Source organism: Agelaius phoeniceus (assembly GCF_051311805.1).
Source record: "Agelaius phoeniceus isolate bAgePho1 chromosome W unlocalized genomic scaffold, bAgePho1.hap1 SUPER_W_unloc_1, whole genome shotgun sequence".
NCBI classification, from domain to species: domain Eukaryota; kingdom Metazoa; phylum Chordata; class Aves; order Passeriformes; family Icteridae; genus Agelaius; species Agelaius phoeniceus.
Genome location: NW_027509866.1, coordinates 857,981 through 877,854, shown reverse-complemented (window position 1 = coordinate 877,854; position 19,874 = coordinate 857,981). Strand labels below are relative to the sequence as shown.

The 19,874-nt window shown below is 55.3% G+C and overlaps 1 protein-coding gene and 1 pseudogene across 1 annotated transcript in view; one reads left to right on the top strand and one right to left on the bottom strand.

The window, feature by feature from the left end:
* Positions 1-19,874, bottom strand: part of LOC143692431 (uncharacterized) — a 230,170-nt gene that overhangs the window by 94,792 nt on the left and 115,504 nt on the right. The window lies entirely within an intron of this gene.
* The window catches only part of LOC143692372 (uncharacterized), a 62,796-nt pseudogene continuing 43,113 nt past the window's right edge, over positions 192-19,874 (top strand).

Sequence of the window (19,874 nt, the reverse complement as noted above, 5' to 3'; positions counted from 1 at the left end):
GGTCTGCCATGGAGATTTTTCCTCCATGGTCTCCATGCTCAGCTCCTTGTCTGGGGGAGGAAGGACAAGGAGAGGATGGGATTTGCCTCCGTGCCAGAGGGAAGGGGAAGGAGATCCCCCCAGTGCATCCCCAGCAGGACGGGGTTGGCAGCAGGGTTGTCCTGCAGCCGGGGGCTGTGCTGGGCTGGGAGATGGAGCAGGAGAGAGGGGTAAAGGGGCATTGACTTCCTCCTCTCCTGCCTGGGTATCCCAGGGCTCCTTCCTCTTCCTCGCAGCCTCCTCCTCCATCCTATCAAGGTTTGGGAATGGGAAATCCTGTTCTGGGAACCAAACAAAGGGTGCGCACATTGTCTTTTTTTCTGGTTAGAAGGCAAACCTGGGGGAGAGTCTAAGTCAGATATACAATTTTATAAGAAATTGAAGATCAAGGCAATGATACAGAAACACTGCCTTAAACTGACAGAGTCAGGATATAACCTGACACTCTGTTGCTGGTCAGGGTGGTGGCTGCAGTCCCATTAAATGGTGGCTGCAGTCCTGTTGGAGGGATGAACGTGATTCTGTCCAAGCAGTGATCCTGTAGAAGGGTCTGGTCTTCCTCTGAAGGTCCAGTGGTGGTTCTGGAGCTCTTGTCCTCTGGGAATCCAGTAGGCAAGCTGCTCCTGGTGTTGCAAGGCTCAGCTTATATGCAGGTAGGAATGCTTGGATCCTCCCCCTGGGCGGAGCATCCCACAATGGGAGGATGGAATTTGATCAGTCCTGCAGTGACACTCAATGGCCCATTCCCAGAAGATATCTCCCCTGGAGGGTGTTATCAGGGCTGAGTCATGGAAGAGATCAAGAACACTGCCCCACCTGTTGATAGCAGTTGATGAAGATGGGGATTGCAAACATGCATTTGGTTCCATCTTACATTGCAACCTGAAACAGTGGGGGAATCCCTGCTCAGGGGGTGAACACCACCCCCCTTACCCAAACTGGCTCAGGTGTAAAACCCCCACCCTGGGAAGGCCACACACACAGGGGACAATGTCACACTTGCCCTGCTCCAGGGCAAATGGCATCTCTCTAATATTTTCTTAACCAGATTGCAAAATTATTTTGGCACCGTGAGTTCAGGGCACTGTTCTTTGACCCCGGTTGCCTTTGACAACAGCATGGTTCCTTCCTCTGAGGAGGTTGCGGGTCTCTCTGGAGGAACTCTTGGAAACTTGGATGCAGCTTCGTCTGAGCGACCTATGGGAGAACTGATGAGGAAAATGGCTGTTGTGGGACTGGAGTGTAAAGAAAATACTTTGTTGTCCCTCCTTGAAAAGTTTGTTAAAATCACTGGAGGAAATGGAGCAAATGATACCAGCAAGACTGACAAGGTTCATTCACCACATGGTGAGGAACACAAGGCTGCTAAAAGTCCCACAAGAAGCCCAGCTCAAGTAGCTAAATTCCCAAATAACTACTGAATTCCCAGGCTTGGTTTTTTTCCAAATGTGAGAATCATTATTCTCTTCATCCCTGTCACCTTTGTGACAGCTACACAGAGCTTTCCCTTCCTTTTAATAATATCTGTATTGGGCCGAATTGGCACTTTTCTTTAATTGTAACCTGCCAGCAGCTGAGCTGGAGCTGTGCAGGAAGCAAGGAAACTTGGAATTGCCACAGAATTGCTTCTATTGTCAGCCGGTGCTGCGGCAGCCGTGGGGCAGAGGGGTGGGAAAGGGGGCTCCGGGGTGGCAGTGGAGGAAATGCCGGGCCCGGGGGCTGAGCACAGGGCTGAGCACGCAGAGATGGTTTTGTTCTTGCTGAGCTCGCACTGAGCCAAGGCCTGTCCTGCCCCTCATTCGGCCACGCTGGGGAGGGGCTGAGGGTGTGGGGGAGCTTGGGAGGGGACACAGCCAGGACAGGAGATCCCAGCTGACCCCAGGGATAGCCCAGACCATAGGACATCATGATCAGTGCATGAAGTGTGGGGAACAAGGAGGAAGGGGGCACATTTGCAGTGAGGGTTTTGTCTCCCCAGGTAACACTTAGGCAGGATTGGGCCCTGTTTCGCCAGTGGGCAGGGCCCGCACCAAAGACACAGACACCAAACTTAACTTAAGGAACAGTGTAATTTAGATAATGCAAATTTGCAAAAAATTACAAAAATATTAGATAGGCAAAGCAAATAATCATTAGTCAATAATTCCAAAAGAGAAGATGTTGAAATGAGTATCACACAACTGTCCATTTCTGGCTGCAGGCTCTGGAGATTCTATCTCTGCCTTCAATCAGGGTTGCATTCCCTAAAGAATCCTGGTATCAAATCTTGCTTTCCAAGGCTGGAACAGTGTCTCAGGTTTAGCTGGGTGTGTATTCAATTACCCTCTGTTAAAGTTGGGGCAATTATCATCTGTTAATTGAGCAGTTTACTTTATCTCTTCCACATGAATCCTCCCTCCAGGGAGATATCTTCTGTTAATGGGCCATTGAGTGTCACTGATAAAAATTCCATCATCCCATTGTGAGAAGCTCTGCCCAGAGGGAGAAGCCAAGCAATTCCTACCTGGATATAATCTGAGAATGTGAACAACAGAGTCAGCCTTCTCCCACAAGATTCCCAGAAGAGCAGCTTTCAGCTACACTGGATCCCAGAGGAAGACCAGGCCGATCGACGCCACAACTGGACCTTCAGAGGAAAACTCCACCCTTCCACAGGATCCCTGCTCCAACAGAACCACACCTGTCCCTGCAGGAGCACTGCAGCCACCATTTAACAGGAGTGCTACCAACACTCTGATCCACAGGGTGTCAGGTTGTATTCTTACTCTGTAAGTAGTTTTTAGTACTACTGCATTTGTATTTTTAATTTTCCTTCTGAAGAACTGTTATTCCTATTCCCATAGACTTTGCTTGACAGCCCCTTGTTTTGAAAATTATAATTCCAAGTGAAGGGATTACATTTTCCATTTCAAGGGAGTCTCCTGCCTTCCTTAGCAGACCCCTGTCTTTTCAAACTGACACAATGCCCTAGGACACCCCAGGCAGGTGAGGAGGAAGTCAGTGCCCCTTTCCCCCTCTCTCCTGCTCCATCTCCCAGCCCAGCACAGCCCCTGGCTGCAGGACAACCCTGCTGCCAACCCCGTCCTGCTGGGGATGCACTGGGGGGATCTCCTTCCCCTTCCCTGTGGCACGGAGGCAAATCCCATCCTCTCCTAGTCCTTCCTCCCCCAGGGAAGGAGCTGAGGATTGAGACCAGGGAGGAAAAATCCCCAGGGCAGGACCTCATGGAAGAGGCCATTTTGCGTGATTCCAGGGCACAGGAATCCAATGGGGAGGAAAATCCCCAGAGATTCCACAAGAGGAGGGGCTCCAAACCCAGCCCAGGGTGCTCTGAGGAGGAAAGACCCACCCTGAGCCAGGAAGGTGGACAGAGCTTCAGCCAGAGCTCAGAGCTGGTGGCCCATGGGCAGCTTCACAATGGGGAGAAGCCCCACAAGTGCTTGGAGTGTGGGAAGAGCTTCAGGCAGAGCAGCACCCTGATCAGCCACCAGATGATCCACACTGGGGAATGGCCCTACGAGTGTGGGGAGTGTGGGAAGGGCTTCAGCTGCAGCTCTGCCCTCATCACCCACCAATGCATCCACACTGGGGAGAGGCCCTATGAGTGTCCCCAGTGTCAGAAGAGGTTTCAGACCAGCTCCAGTCTCCTCCAGCACCAGCAGATTCACACTGAGGAGAGGCCCTTCCGCTGCCCTGACTGTGGGAGGGGCTTCAAGCGCAACTCCACCCTCATCACCGACCAGCGCATCCACGCTGGGGAGAGGGAGAGGCCCTGCGAGTGTCCCCAGTGTCAGAAGAGGTTTTACACCAGCTCTGATCTCCTCCTGCATGAGCGGATTCACACGGATGAGAGGCCCTTCCGCTGCCCTGACTGTGGGATGGGCTTCAAGCGCAACTCCCACCTCATCAGGCACCAGCGGATCCACACCAGGGAGAGGCCCTAGGAGTGTGGGGAATGTGGGATGAGCTTCATCCAGAACTCTAACCTGATCTCCCACCAGAAGACCCACACCAGGGAACGGCCCTATGAATGTGGGGAATGTGGGAAGAGCTTTAGGCAGAAGTCTCTCTTGATCTGCCGCCAGAGGATCCACACTGGGGAAAGGCCATACAACTGTGGGGAATGTGGGATGACCTTTAGTAGGAAGACCCAAATGATCATCCACCAAATGATCCACACAGGGGAGCGGCCCTACAAGTGCCCCGAGTGTGGGAAGAGGTTTCACACCAGCTCTCAGCTCCTCCAGCACCAGCGCATTCACACGGATGAGAGGCCCTTCCTCTGCCCCGATTGCGGGAAGGGCTTCAAGCACAGCTCCACCCTCGTCACCCACCGGCGCATCGACACTGGGGAGAGGCCCTACGAGTGTCCCCAGTGTGGGAAGAGCTTCACCAGCAGCTCTCACTTGACCAGACACCAACGGAGGCACCAGTAAAAGAAGCCCTGCACATGCCCCAACTGCAGGAAGAGCTTCATGCACTGCTCCAGCTTCACCCCCCTTTGGAGACCCCACGTTGGGAAGGGCCCTGGTGATCCATGTTCCCTGTAATCCATGCTGCGTAGACACCTGTCCCTTTTCCTGCCCCTGCAAATGACCTGATGTGGGATTGGAGAACATGAGGGTCTGGCCATGGCCCTGTCATTACATTCACTCCCACCTCAGGTCATTGCCAGGGGCAGGAAAGGGACTCTCTCTCTCTCCCTGAGGAAAAGGGTGTCCTTTCCAGACAGGAGGAAATATATTGCCAGGAAGAACTAGTTGTTGATGTTGTAGTTTTTTCTGTAAATAATTTTACTTATCCCTTCTGTTATCAATATTGTTTCTGTTCCTGTTTGTTCCGTATCTCTTGCTCTTCCCAATAAATTGTTCTTCTCCCAGCCCGGGTTCTTTGCCTTTTCTCCTTTCCATGGGAAGCGGGAGGGCAGCGAGGGCAGCGCGGTTTTAGAGGGAGCAGGAAATTGGGGAATCCCATTCCTGAAGCCCGGCCCGTGGAAACCGAGCATCCCAGCTGGTGCCAGCCCTGGTGGCCATGGCAACCACCCCTGGCATGGGGTCTCCATGGAGCTGCCAAGGGACTGAGCATAGCAACAGGGGGCTGGTGATGGTTGCTATGGAAACTGACCATAGCAACAGTGGACTGGTGATGGTTGCCTACTAAGGATCAGATTTGTCACAGGCCCTCAGAAGGGTTCCATGGGGACATTCCAAGAATCTCCAGGCTGTTCCAGAGCTGGAATGTCACAGGCAGAGACAGGGGCTCCATGGAGAGCTCCCAGGGCTTTCTGGGGATGGTAAAGAGCCCTGTGGTCAGAGGCAGTCACAGCCATTCCATGGTGACATCCCAGGAGTCCCCAGGCTGCCAAAGAGCTGGGATGTCCCAGACACTCACATGGGTTCCTGTCATGAGCACAGTGGGAGCTTCAGGCAACATTTATCAGAGAAGCTCCTGTTGGGTCACGAGGTGCAGAAACGATCCCCAATGCTCCCCATAGATCCCCAAATGTCACTGTATCAGTGTTCCATGCTTTCTTTCCTATGGAAAACAACCATCCTTCTCTTCCAGGTGTCCATGTCTGAAATTGGGATTCCACCTCCAAAATTCTGGATATCCAAGGGTTACTCCCAGGCACAATCTTCCAGTACCATCAAGCCTGGCTGGCCTTGACCTCTGGTGACTGCCCCTGCAACACTGGGGCTGGGTTCTTTCCTTCCCATGGAGAACACTGGGATACTGTGGAGACCTCATGGAACCAAGGGTATCATTGTGGCACCACTGGAGCCCATGGAACCAAGGGGCTGTGGTGACACAGTGGGGCTTTATGGAACCCAGAGACCATTATGGCTCTGTGGGGCCTGATGGAACCATGGAGACCATTGGGACCCTTCAGGGCCTGGTGTCACCAAGGGGGCATTATGACACCTCAGGGCCTCAGGGAAGCAAGGGACCATTGGGACACTGTGGGGCCCCATGGAACCGAGGGAACATGGAACAGGTCTGGCTGGCTTGGCCTCCCAGGGGCCACCTGACAGCTCTGGCTGATGTTGCAATGTCAAGGAATGCCTCTCATCAGCTCCTGGAACACTGGGGCTCCGTGCTTTCCTTGCTATAGAAAAGAACCATCCCTTTTTTTAAATGTCCATTGCCAAAATTGGTATTCTCTCAAAAAATTTTCCTATATGCAAGGGTTTCTCTCAGAAAAAATCCTGCCACTTCTGGCTGGCCTTGTCCTCTGGTGGTCACTCTCTTCTTCCTGGCAAACACTGGGGCTCTGTTCCTTCCTTCCTATGGAAAAGAACCAACCTTCATATCCATGGTCCATGGCCAAAATTAGAATTTGGCTTCCCAAATTCCATATATCCAAAGATTGCTCCCAGAAAAAAGTAGTAAGGACAGACAGGTCAGGCTGGCCATGTCTGCTGGTGATTTTCTTAGACACTGAGTTGAATGCTTTCAGTTGAAAAAACCTTGGAAAGGGGCCAGAGATCTCCCAAGAAGGGTTTTTGAGGACTTGGGCACATGACCGATACATATGGACAAAGGAGCTCTTGGCTCTGTGCTGTTGTGGTGATTTTGCATCATGGAAGTGATGTCCTAAGAGAAGCTTCTAGCAATTTCATCTGTGTCTGACAAAAAACCAATCAGTAATCAGCTTTGAGAACTGACAATCTGTTAAACCACTAAGGAAACTGTACACAGCTCTGTGAAGACACATGTTAAAGATGGGAAAGCCTGGGAGGGTCTCTTTCCCTTCTGGCTGGCACAGAGGTAACAAGGCTGACCCGGCCCCGTCTCAGCCAGGCCGGGCCGGGCGGCTCCTGCCGTGGGGCCGGGCCCCTTCCCAGGGACCCCGCCAGGCCCCATCGGCTGCCGGGCAGGGCAGGGGAGGCCGCGGGGCCGAGGCCGGGCCGGGCCATGGCTGCAGTTGGGAACATCTGGGCCCTGCTGAGCCCTGCCCCGCCGCCAGCCCGGGCCCTGCCAGGATCCGCCAGGCCCCAGGAGCAGCCCCGGGCCGGGCCGGCTCGGCCAAGATTCTGCCACCCTTGGGCTTCAGCCGCAAGCCCCGGGCAGGGGCAGGAGAAGCCATCGGTCCCGGCCGTGCTGCTGCTGTGCTCTGGCCTGGCTGCTGAGATCCTGGCCCTGCCCCAGCGCGGCCCATCCTGACACAGCCCCAGCGCAGCCGCTGCAGAAACCTCCATCGTAAAACAGCTCCGGCCGCAAGCACGGAGCCCGGCCGGGGGCACGGAACCATCTGCAGGCCCCGGGTGAGATATGAACTCTTTCAGTGCTTCCATCCTCCCTCCAGTGAGAGAAAAGGACAAAGTGCAGGCACACAGAGGGGCAACATGAAGACACCAAGATCAGTGAAGGGGAAGTTGAGGTTAGGGATGAGGAGATGCCTTGATAGTGGGGCTGAAATCCTCTTGTAAACCTATGGGGAAGGATGGAATTGATACATCAGACTGTCTTTTTCCTGATAACACATTGAAAAGTATGGGGAGATGACTTTTTCAGCAAAGGCCTCCATGCTAAATTAAGCAAATGTTGAAGTAGCTGTGATCCCATGAGAAGTTTGTACAGAGAAAAAGAGAAGAGTGATGAGACCCTGTGCCCTCAGGGAGAGAAGAAGATCTTTGTTCTCAGAGAGGAAGATGGTTTTAGAAATTGATGAAGAGAATCTTTGCTCTTGAACAGCTCATCTATAAACTGATACCCCATAAGTTGACATGGCCCATAAAACATCTGTGGGAAAAGCTATGAAAAAATGGGAGGGACTTCACAATTGCAGATTTTCTGGGCAGCTGCTATTTGTGGGAATTGAGAGCCACGAGTGAACTTTTTTCTTATGGAGAAGTCTCCTTAGCATGAAAGAGAGACTCCTCTCCCTAAATGAACTGAAGAAAGACTGTTCTAGATGGTATAAACTGACTGAAACTTTCCGGTTTTGTCTCCTTGCATTGTCAGTAAGAAAGAAAAGGCTGTAGGGAAAGGAGAAGTGTTCAGATCCTTTTTATTCTTTTTTCTATTTACTGGTAATAAACTTTTCCATATAATCTTTTAAAATTTTGAGACTACTTTGCCTTTCTCCTAATCCTATCTCACAGCAGGAAATGAGTAAATATATTCCAGTGAGTGCAATGGTAATTAGCCAACACTGATACCACTGCACTAATAGATGCATTGGCTGAGAAATCTCAAATTAGCAAACCAAAAATTACTCCAGATACATTCCTGATAAACTGCATAAGAGCAGAGGGAAATCAAGGCAGAGCCATGGTTTGTCAGGACTTGCTGCATCCTGATGAGCCCTGTGGTGCATTTGGAGCTGAGCCCTGGAACATCAGGGCCTGAGGGGAGATTGCACAAACCTTTCCAGGAGTCAAAGCCAGAAGAAAACCCCAAAGTGTCTCAAAGCAGGAATGGGTCTCAGTGAGGTCCATCCCCAACACAGGCTCCTCATGGACTCCTTGGAGGTGACAATTGGAGGCCAGGATTGACCAAAAACCTCTCAGAGTCTCAGTATGGAAAGGAAATTCCAAACTACCTTAAAAAATTTGAGAAGCTCAAAGCATTACTGAGCCCCACTGAGTGTCAGTACAAAGCTCTCAAGGGACTCATTAAAGCAGATAATTGGAGCCATGACTGCACAAACCTCTCACAGAGTCTGTATCAAAAGGGAAACACCAAGTAACTTCAAATAACTGAAGTACCCTGTAGTATTAATGAGCCCCACTGAGTGTTGTTACTGACAAAGCCTCTCCAGGGACTAATTACAGCAGATAATTGGAGGCCATGATTGCACAAAGCTCTCAGAAACTCCAAGGCAAAAGCCAGAGCCAAAGTCCTTTGAAAAACCTGCAGCCCCAGCAGGGAGCATGAAGGAGCCCCCAGGGCCATTGCTGAGCAAGGCTCCCCAGGGACTCCTTGCAGCAGATCCTTGAGGCCACTGGGATGTGGGCTAGGGGGGGATGCTGAGGGCAGCACAAGGGGCTGACAGTGCCCAGCCTGGCTGGGGCTGTGCCAGGAGGCCCCAGGGCCTCAGCACAAGGTGTCTCCTCCCAGCCCTTGCTGGCACAGACCCTGCTGTGCCCCAGGGCACCAAGACTTGGCTTCTCTTTGTCCCCACCTGTCATCACTGCCTGCAGTTCTCTTTTCTGCCTGGGGCCTGGGGACACTTGCTCAGTCGTGTCCCTCACTGGGACCCATTAAAAGTCCAAGAAAGTTTGGAGCTGGATTCTGCCTTGGAGTTCTGCAGAGGTTTCTTCAGCTCCCTCTCAGGGACTGATGCTCAGGGCCTGAGCACAAAGCCCCAGAGGCTGATTAAAGTCCTTGTGCTGTGTCTGTGCTGCTGAGCTGGGCTGGGCTCCTGGCACAGAGGCAGCTCCTGCTCACCAAGAAGAGCTTCAAAAGCACATTTCTCTGGATGAGCAGCTCTTGTGCCAGCCCAGCAGGGCTGGGGCACTGCCTGCAGCCAGCCCGGGCACAGCCCAGAGGCACAGAGAGCTTCAATCAGTCAGGGCTGGGAAGGGGCTGAGAAGTGCCTGGGGCACAATCACTGCCAGCCCTTGGCACAGGAACCTCTGGCTGCAGGACAGTGCAGCTGCAGCTTCTGGAGCCATCTCCTCAAGCTGGAACATCCCAATGCCTGCAGACTCTGTGAGTGCAACTCTGAGGATTTCTGCTGCAGGGGAGGTGAAATGCGCATGAATCTCTGACATGCTGAGGGGTTCTGATCAGTCATAGACTATTTCCAAGACAAGGATTTTAAAAGAAAAAAGGATATTCCTAAGACTTTGTATTCAGTTTCCTACTATTGGACCATGGCAGCACGGAGGGGATAAATATCAAAGGTTGATTAGGAATTATTAATTATGAATGCTGACAAGAGCTTGACATATCTGAACTGTTGCTTTCAGTGATCAGTAGGTTCACAGGAGATCCCTAATGTGCTTTCAGCCCCTCTGCCCATGGACAGCAGCAGCATCACCTTTGCTGGAGCCATCAGGCTCAGTCTGAGCTGTCCTTTCTCCAAGCTGCAAACAGAACCTGCCCCCAGCCAGTGCCCTGCAAACAGGCAGGGTTCTGTCAGGCCAAGGAGAGTGCACAGAGATTTGGGGTCTGTGAGTGCTGGCAGGGAGAGATCAGGCACAGGGAAACACCTGCAGGAGGAAAATCTGCAGGAAGCAGCGAGAAGATCAGGCAATGAGAGAAAACAAAGCCCAGCAATGCTGTGGCAGGGAGAGTTTAGAGATGCCCACAGGAGCCCCTGCAGTGCAGCCCCTCCCTCTGAACAAGCCCCCTCCCTCCTGTGCCCCAGCCAAGCCTCTGCCCTCAGGGCCGGGGCTCCAAGGCGTGCAGCCCCTCCTGTGCAGGCAGAGCTGCAGCAGAGCCGTGGGGCAGCTCTGCAGCCCCGGGCCCAGTTCCCTCTGCAGAGCACAGGGCTGGGAGCAGCTGCCCGGCCCTGGGGGCTCTGGCAGGGGGCACAGCTGGCTCAGGGTGACGCTGTCCCCAGGGCCTGGCTCTGGGCAATGCTGTCAGTGCAGCCAGGGAAGGAGCTGCATCTCCCACAATCCAATGCCATCAGAAGGACACTTGGAAGTCTCCCTGAGATTTCAGTCCAAGCTGGGAGCTTCAATCCAGGGTGCAAACCTGTCCTAGAGCATCTCTGAGTCATAAGATTGATGGGAAAAGGCAGAGGTTTCTGACACAGATAATGCTTCTGGGTTGGTAAAATGAGAAACGTGAGCCCTTGGCTACGAATGTGGAGCTGGGCTGTGGTGGATCCATCTGCTCCAACAGTACCTGGTGACATCATAGGGGAAGCTTTGGAACGTGATCAACCTTCACCTGAGAAAGGTAAAAGCCCAAAGAAAGTCTGAACAGGTCAGAATGACAGGCCATCTCCCCTCACTCTATCATCATCACTTTGCCTCACAGAACTTGCTCTGTTCTTCCTGAGGGCTGCAGAAATGATGAGGGTTTCTGATATCCAAGAATACCAGGAGAGACATGGGGGATCTTATAAAGAAAACCACAGAACTCTTAAAGACAGAAGCGTGCCCGTGAAAGTTACAGGGGAGGGTGTATGGGAAATGGCTTTGATTTTGTTTACAGGTATCTCCTCTGACTCTTCAATGTCCTTTTATCCATATACAGCTCCCAATGGCCAGCCAGGGCAAATGTCCAACAGCAGCTCCATCAGGCACTTCCTCCTGCTGGCATTGGCAGACACGCGGCAGCTGCAGCTCCTGCACTTCTGCCTCTTGCTGGGCATCTCCCTGGCTGCCCTGCTGGGCAACGGCCTCATCATCAGCGCCGTAGCCTGCGGCCACCACCTGCACACGCCCATGTTCTTCTTCCTGCTCAACCTGGCCCTCACTGACCTGGGCTCCATCTGCACCACTGTCCCCAAAGCCATGCACAATTCCCTCTGGGACACCAGCAACATCTCCTACACAGGATGCGCTGCACAGGTCTTTCTCCTTTTCTTCTTCCTGTCAGCAGAGCTTTCCCTGCTGACCATCATGTGCTACGACCGCTACGTGTCCATCTGCAAACCCCTGCACTACGGGACCCTCGTGGGCAGCAGAGCTTGTGCCCACATGGCAGCAGCTGCCTGGGCCAGTGCCTTTCTCAATGCTCTCATGCACACGGCCAATACATTTTCCCTGCCCCTTTGCCATGGCAATGACCTGGGCCAGTTCTTCTGTGAAATCCTCCAGATCCTCAAGCTCCCCTGCTCACAGTCAATCCTTAGAAGAATGGGGCTTCTTGCTCTTAGTGCCAGTTTCACACTCGGCTGTTTTGTGTTCATTATCTTCTCCTATGTGCAGATTTTCAGGGCTGTGCTGAGGATTCCCTCTGAGCAGGGACGGCACAAAGCCTTTTCCACCTGCCTCCCTCACCTGGCCGTGGTCACTCTGTTCATCAGTACTGGCACAATTGCTCACCTGAAGCCCCCCTCCATGTCCTCCCCATCCCTGGATCTGGCCCTGTCAGTTCTGTACTCGGTGGTGCCTCCAACCCTGAACCCCTTCATCTACAGCCTGAGGAACCAGGAGCTCAAGGCTGCAGTGTGGAGACTGATGACTGCATGCTTTCAGAAACATTAAACTGCTGGCCAATTTCTGCAAATCACTTGTAATAAAAGTCATCTTTGATAGTACACGTTGGCTGCAGTTTGGAGGTTCTTTATCTTTTATTTTAGGTTTTTAATCTTGTCCACAAATAAATGTCATTTATTGTGCCATTTCTCATTTTGTTTCCCTCCACCTAACTGTGGCCACAGACTGTGTCAATGAGGGGTTGTGCTCTCAATGGCTTTAAAGTAACTAAAGGATCTCCCAGCAGAGTTTTCTGCAGAGATGCCCTTTTGTTGCCTTCTCTGGAGCTGCAGCAGCAATGTCTGTGTGCAGAGCTGGGGCAGATCAGTGCTGGCCCAGCAGCTGTGCCCAGCAGCAGCAGCAGCAGCACTTGGTGTTGCCAGTGCTGCTGCCGTGGCCCTGCCCCGCTGCCCTGGTGGCCCTGGTGTTGCTGCAGGGCCTGAGTGCTCTCGGGGCCGGGCACAGCCCTGGGGGTGGCAGTGCCGGGGCTGCAGCAGGGACAGGCCATGGGCACTGCTGGGGCAGCGCTGACGCCTCAGGCCAGGCCCTGGGGGCTCCAGGCTCCTTGCCCAGGCTCTCTCAAGAACACGGCCAGGCCAATGCTCAGCACAGAAACCCCCGTCAGCAGCCCCAGGCTGGCCGTGGGCAGGCTGGGGGCAAACAGCATGGCTGGGGCTCTGCAAGGGCCCTGGGCCAGACGGGAAGGAGCAGCAGAGCAGGGGCTGATCCATGCCCAGTGCGCTGCACAGCCCAGGGCAGCGTCCCAGAGCGTCCTCATGCAGCTGCCAACAACATCCCCCCTCTGCAGCCCTGGCCTCTCCCCCAGCTCACACAGCTGCCCCATCCTTGCAGGCACAGACACGGCAGCACTGCCTCAGCAGCCCCTGTTTGCATTGCACACAGCAGGGCCAGCACCCCCATGCTGTTGCTGTGGGGACATGAACCTGAGGGAGCACAAATGCCATCAGCCCCTGGGGCCAGCAAGGGCTGGGGGACACCAGGGAAACCACTCAGCCTTGTCCTGGCCTCTGCAGTCAGCCAGAAAGTTTGTTCCCATCAGCTGGGAGTTTCCTGTGCCACTGCAGATGCTGTTGCTCCGAGCCAGGGATGCCTGGCAGCCACCCCCAAACTGCCCTCAGCATTTCCTTGGCTGCACCTTTGCTTTCTTATTCTTCCTGCTACAAATCTCTTCCTCTTGCCCACTCCTGTTCCCTGCCCTGCCAACAGCCCATCCCTGGTTGCCCTTTCCTCTCTGGCCCCACTCCCCATTGCAGTTCCTGACTTGGCCCCATGGGAACATCCCTTGGGCAGCAGGATCATCCTACAAGTGCTGCAGGAATTGTCTGCAGCTCCTGCAGTGCCTGCTGCTGCTCCCTTGCCAGAGGCACCCCAGGCCAGGGGGGCACATCTGGGCTGCTGTGTCTGGCTCTGGGGCTCCCTGTTCTGGGCAATGAGGAGGAGCTGCAGAGGCTCTGCAGGACTGACAGGATGGGCTTTGGGGCTGGCAGGAGAAGCTGAGGGACCTGGGCTGCTGGAGCTCCTGAAGAGGAGGCCCAGGGCTCATCCTGCAACTGCTCCAAGGGTGGTTTCAGAGAATCCCAGAATCAGCAAGGGTGCAACAGGCCATGGAGATCATCAAGTCCAACCTGTGCCCTGACACTGCCTTGTCTCCCCTGGGCCTCCTCTTCTCCAGGATAAACAACCCCAGCTCCCTCAGCTGCTCCTCACAGGACTTGTGCTCCAGACCCCTCACCAGCCTTGTTGCCCTTCTCAGGACATGCTCCAGCCCCTCCATGTCCTTCCTAAACTGGGGGCCAGGAACTGGACACAGCACTCGAGGTGCTGCCCAAGCAGTGCTGAGCACAGGGGAAGAATCCCTGCCCTGCTCCTGCTGGCCACACCATTCCTGATCCAGGCCAGCAGCCATTGGCCTTCTTGGCCACCTGGGCACACTGCTGCCTCATGTCCAGCCTGCTGTCCATCAGTGCCTGCAGGTCCCTTTCTGCCTGGCTGCTCTCCAGCCACTCTGGCACCTTGTTGAGGGAGAAAAGGGAAGGGTGGGGAACGGGTCCAGATCCAATCCTTCCGGAAATGTGGTGTTTGCTGGCATTGCCAGTTCCCAGATCTTGCTATTTCCCTATTCTAGCACAGCCCAAATCCAGCAATTTGCTGGCACAGAAAGCCAAAACCAGGCAAATACCTGGTACCTACAGCAACCCAATCCCGTGTTTGCTGACACCACCAGTGCCCATATCCGGAATTTTTCAGATGCCTGCACAGCACAATTCCAGCAATATACTGGCACAGAAAGATCACATTTGGCAATTTCCTGGTGCCTGCACATTCCCCACCCAGATCTGGTGTGTGCTGGCACTGCCAGTGCCCACATTGGCAATTTCCTGGTGCCAGCACAACCCAAATGCAGCAATTTTCTGGCAAAGAAAGCCAAAACCAGGCTCCACCCAGATCTGGTGTGTTGGGGTTGGTTAAAAGAAGAAGGAGACCTTGGCTTAAGGCTGTGGGAAAACCCTCTGTAGTTGGGGTCAGCAGGAGCTCCCGCCCATAATCCTCTTGTTCAGGTTTGCAGATTGTTACTAGAAAGTTCTGAGTTCTCTTTGCTACCATTGGTTACATTTTACTGCAAAAATTTCAATATTCATAATCCTTCCTTCCTCTTGGATCCTTCCCTCAGATCCCACATTAACCCCTCCCCATAAATAAATGGATAAATATCCCTGCTAGACCCTGGACCCAGGCTTTTTTCTGCTTTGCTCTCTCTACTGTGCACGCCGTCCTGTTTGTTGTGTTTGCCTTCATTAAAGTTCTGTTTCCAGAGCACCAGATGAAAGCAATCTCTGTCTGTAAAGTGGCCAGAGCTGGTTCTCAGGGAAATCACTGGCCAATGGTCCGGACGAGGGCCAGAAGGTTTCACTGGTGTTTGCTGGCACTGCCAGTGCCCAGAGCTGGAAATTTCCCTATTCTGACACAGCCCAAGTGCAGCAGCAATTTACTGGCACAGAAATACAAAACCCGGCAACTTTCTGCTACTGGCTCTGGCACCGCCCACATCTTGTGTTTGCTGCACCAGTGCCCAGATTTGGAAATTTCCCGGTGCCAGCAGAGCCCAAATCCGACAGATTTCTGTCGCTGGCAACGACACCACCCAGATCTGGTGTTTGCTGGCAGTGCCAGCGCCCAGATCTGAAAACTTCCTGGTGCTGGCACAGCCCAAGTCCAGTGATTTGCTGGCACAGAAAGCCAAAATTTGGAAATTTCCAGGTTCTGGCTCCAGCACCATCCAGATCTGGTGTTTGCTGGGACCGCCAGTGCCCAGATTTGGAAATTTCCCGATGCCTTCACAGCCCAGGTCCAGCAATTTGGTTTTAGCTAGCTTAGGCAGAGAAGTTCCTGGGACTGTGACTTTCCTTTCTCTTGGAACTGTTTAAACCTGCTCTGGACTGAAAACCCAGAAAAATACCTGCAGCTCACACCTGTGGCCCACTGAGCTCTGGGATGCTGCATTCCAGCACCAGAGGGACTTAGAAGAGACCGAGTGAGCCAACTACAACCCACAAAAAGGATTTTCTGAATTTGCCATCTCTTCAGCACTGACAGAGGTTTCATTTAATATTATTCATTTTTCATGCTTCTGAATACTTTACTTGTTAAATAAACTGGGGTTTTTTCACTTTTCTCGAGGGAAGTCTTTTCCTGAACTAGTAGGGGGAGGGGCCGCTTGAACTTGCTTTCTAGACTGATCCCTTTTGGAGGTTTCCTCCCCAAATTTGCCCTAAGCCAGCACAAACAGTCATCATGAAAATTTCACCAGTGGCATAATTTCCTGCTGGCAAATCTTGGGACAGAAGCTTGACCTTGTTCTCCATGAGACATTCTTGGGAAGAGCAGACAGGAGAAGATTCCTGGAAAACTGAAACAGCTTTCCAGAAGTGAAATGAAAATGAAAGAATCCAAGATCTTTTCCTCTATTTATTTCTATGCTCCCCTTTTCCATGTTGCACTACTTCTCCATCCCAGGAATTCCAGATGCACCGCACTTCTAAGATCGGTGACTTAGTGATTTTTAGACACTCGAAAGTACCATGAGCCACACACAGTTTTCCTTCCCCTGGTTTTACTGGAAGGCAAGACTGGAGATGTAAGTGCAGTGCTGGGGTCAGGTAGGAATCCTACAGCAAGGGAAGGTGGCCCGACAGTGTTTGACCCTCAGCCAGGCCAATGCAGAGCAGCAAGCGAGGGGATTGCTGTGCCAGTGTGCAGGAGTCAGGGCTCTGCACCTGGGCTCACCGCTGCAAAGTTCCCGTGTTTGGACAGACTCAGGGGCTGTGCCCGGGGCGCGCGGGGCTCGAACGTGGGGCTCGTGGGGCGAGCGGGGAACGGACACGGGGACGAACGGCCCCGGTGCTTCAGTTGCAGCGGCGGCAGCGGCGGCGGCAGCAGCAGCAGCGACAGCAGCAGCAGCAACAGCAGCAGAACAGATATTTTAGATCACTCTTTCTTTCTTTCTCTTTCTCTTTTTCCTTCTCTTTCTGTTTTTCCTTCTGTTTTTCTTTCTCTCCCGTTCCCACTGTCGGGCACCCTTCTCTCGAGGTCCCTTGCCCGGCGTCCCTCTCCTCTCCCCGCCTCCCTCTCCCCTGCCGGGCCGGGCCATGCCCCCGGCCCGCCCCCGGCCCCGGGCGGGGCTGCCCCGTGCCCGGCCCCGGCCGTCCCGCCGCGCTCTCGCCTCCGCCCGGCTCTGGCCGTACTGGCGGTGGCGCTGCTGGGCGGGCGTCAGTGCCTGGTGCGGGGGCGGCATCGCCGCCCTTCGGCTCCGCCTCGCCCGAGCCCGGCCCCGGACCCGACGCAGGGTCCAGCCCCGAGCCCGGCCCCGGCCCCGGCCCCGGCCCCGGCTCCTCCCGGGGCCCGCGGAGGACGCAGGCGGCGCGGCCGCTCCCGCCGCCTCCGCTGGGGCTTCCCCGGCCCGAGCTCCGCCGCTCGGCAGCGCGGCCGCCGGCCCCGAGCCTCCCGTGCCGCGTTCCAAAGAGCGAACGCCTGGGCATGGCCGGCCCGGGGCGGCTGAGGGGCGCTCGGGGGCCGTTGCTGGCCCCGGGCCGAGCGCTGACAGCCGCGTCTCGCCCGCAGGGAAGGCGCACGAGGCCCTGCAGGAGCGGTACCGCCTGGGTTCGCTGCTGGGGCGCGGAGGATTCGGCAGCGTCTTCGCGGCCACGCGGCTCTCGGACGGCGCCCCGGTGAGCGGCGGGGCCGGCGGCGGGCGCAGGAGGAGGGGGCGGAGGAGGAGGAGGAGGATGGGGCTGGGCAGGGCGGGCGGCGAGCTGAGCCCGCTGCTGTCCTTGGCTTGCAGGTGGCCATCAAAAGGGTGCCACGGAACCGCGTCCGGCACTGGGGCGAGCTGGTGAGTGAGCGGGGCCAGCGGCAGCAGCCGGGGCTGCCGGGCGGGGATGAGCCGAGGCCCGGCACGGTGGAAGCCGCCAGGACGCCTCGAGGGAGAGCGGGCGTGGGTCCAGCGCAGGGCGCAGAGCATCCCGGGCTGGCTGAGGGCTCCCCGAGCCCCGGCACGGCATCAGCCCCACTGACGGCATCGTGCTCCTCCCGCAGCCCGACGGCAGCAGGGCCCCTCTGGAGATCGTGCTGCAGGCCAAGGTGTCCACTGGCTTCCCTGGTGTGGTGCAACTGCTGGAGTGGCTCGAGCTCCCCGAACACATCGTGATGGTGCTGGAGCGGCCAGAGCGGTGTCAGGACCTGCAGCGTTTCATTGGGGCACGGCGGTTCCTGCCCGAGGAGGTGGCGCGGGCGCTGTTCCGCCAGGTGCTGGAGGCCGTGCGGCACTGCACCAGCTGCGGGGTCCTGCACAGGGACATCAAGCCTGAGAACATCCTGCTTGACCTGGCCACCGGGAAGGCCAAACTGATCGACTTTGGCTGTGGCACCTACCTGCAAGACACAGCCTACACCCACTTTGCAGGTGAGCCCACGTAAGGGTGTACTCCTGGTCCCGGGATCTCATGGCCCAACATCTCCCAGCCCAAGCTGGCTGTGGCAGAGGGGATTCTCCCTTTTGCTGCCAGTCAGGGGACTGAGTCTTCAGCTGAGTTGCTTTAGAGCAGGGCTGGGTGGGGAGCCATCTTCCAGCCCTGCTGGCAGCCTTTGCCAGCCACTCTGCCCAGGACTGGGGCTGGGCTGGGGCAGCCAGCCCGACCAAAACCCCCGTGGGTGGGGGTAGCAGAGATGGGGGCGGAACCTGTGCCCCAGCCAGTTTGGTGTGCAGGCAAGAGGAAGGGCTTGGACTGATCCACTAGCCCTGTTTGCCTTGGCTTCCTAATATTTTTGGGGCAATGCAGGCAGGGAGGATAAGGGCATGTTTTCCCCAGCATGGAGAGGGTTTTTCCTTTACAGGTCATGGTCAGGCTTAGCCAGGGCTTCCTCTGCCCTCTTCTGACACCAGTGGCTTCTTTTCCAAGCCTAAGTTCGTGCACAAGTCCCGGGTGCTGGTGAGAGGGCAGTGGTCACCCTGTGTGCCACTGCTGCAGCCCCCGCAGGCCCAGGGATGCTGGGGCCAGGCTGTGGGAGCAGCAGCATCCCCCTGCTGAACTCCATCTGTATTCCATAGGAACACTGTCCTACAGCCCCCCGGAATGGAACGACTTTGGCTGGTACCATGGCGAGGCAGCAACGATCTGGTCCCTGGGCATCCTGCTGCACCAGATGGTCTGCGGGGAGCACCCGTTCAGGAGGGGCCGGAACCTCAGCTGGGGCCAGCTCCCGCTGCCACAAGGGCTCTCTCAAGGTGGATCCTCTTCTCTGGGCACGGGGGGAATCCCAGTGCTGGGAGCCAGCAGCGGGCTCGTGAGCATCCCGCTCTGGCAGCTGCTGAGGAGGTCGCACAGGTCCTGCTCTCCTCCAAAACAGGGAATTGATGGGAAAGTTTAGGCCCAACCCTGAGCGCATCCAGAATGGCCTGGCCATGGGAAAGCAAAGCAGACAGGAGCCTTCTCTGGCTGACCGGCAGTTTCTGCTTTCTCTCCCCAGAGTGCAAAGATCTGATCAGGTGGTGTTTATCCGTGAACTCCTTGGAGAGACCCACATTAGAAGACCTGGTCTGTGATCCTTGGGTGCAGGATATTCCTCTGCCATAGAAGAAGGGAGAGAGCCACAGGCACACTTTGATCCAGGGCCCTGGTAAGTTGCAGCTCCACACATGCCGTGGCAATGAGAAGCAGAGGAAGCCAGACCTTTTTGTGCTGCCTGTGTCACTGCACCGGGGCCATGGGATGGGCACACGCAGCCCTTGTGCTGGAGCTGAGCTGCTCTGCCCAGCACTGATGGCCGCCATCCAAGCTGGTTTTGCTTGTGCTGGTTCCCTGACAGCTGGGGCCCTGGGCAGAGCCCTGAGAGCCTGGTCTCCCCCCAGGGAAGGAGCAGGAGCCCCTGGAGAAGCTGTACCGGGTGGGGATGCTGCTGCTGCTGCTGCTGCTGCTGCTGCTGCTGGAGACAGCCAGGATGACATCAAGGATGACAAGCTCTTCCTCAGCCTGGCCACTGGAGGCTGAAGGTGATGGACTTTGATTCTGGCACCTTCTTCAAAGCCAAACTCCACAGGGAATTTGCAGATGAGTCCCCACCTGGGGGAATTCTGCCAGATTTGGGCATGGCCCAGCCTGGCTGGGAAGCAAAGGTTCCCCCTTTGCTGGGGCAGATGCAACTCATCCTTCAGTC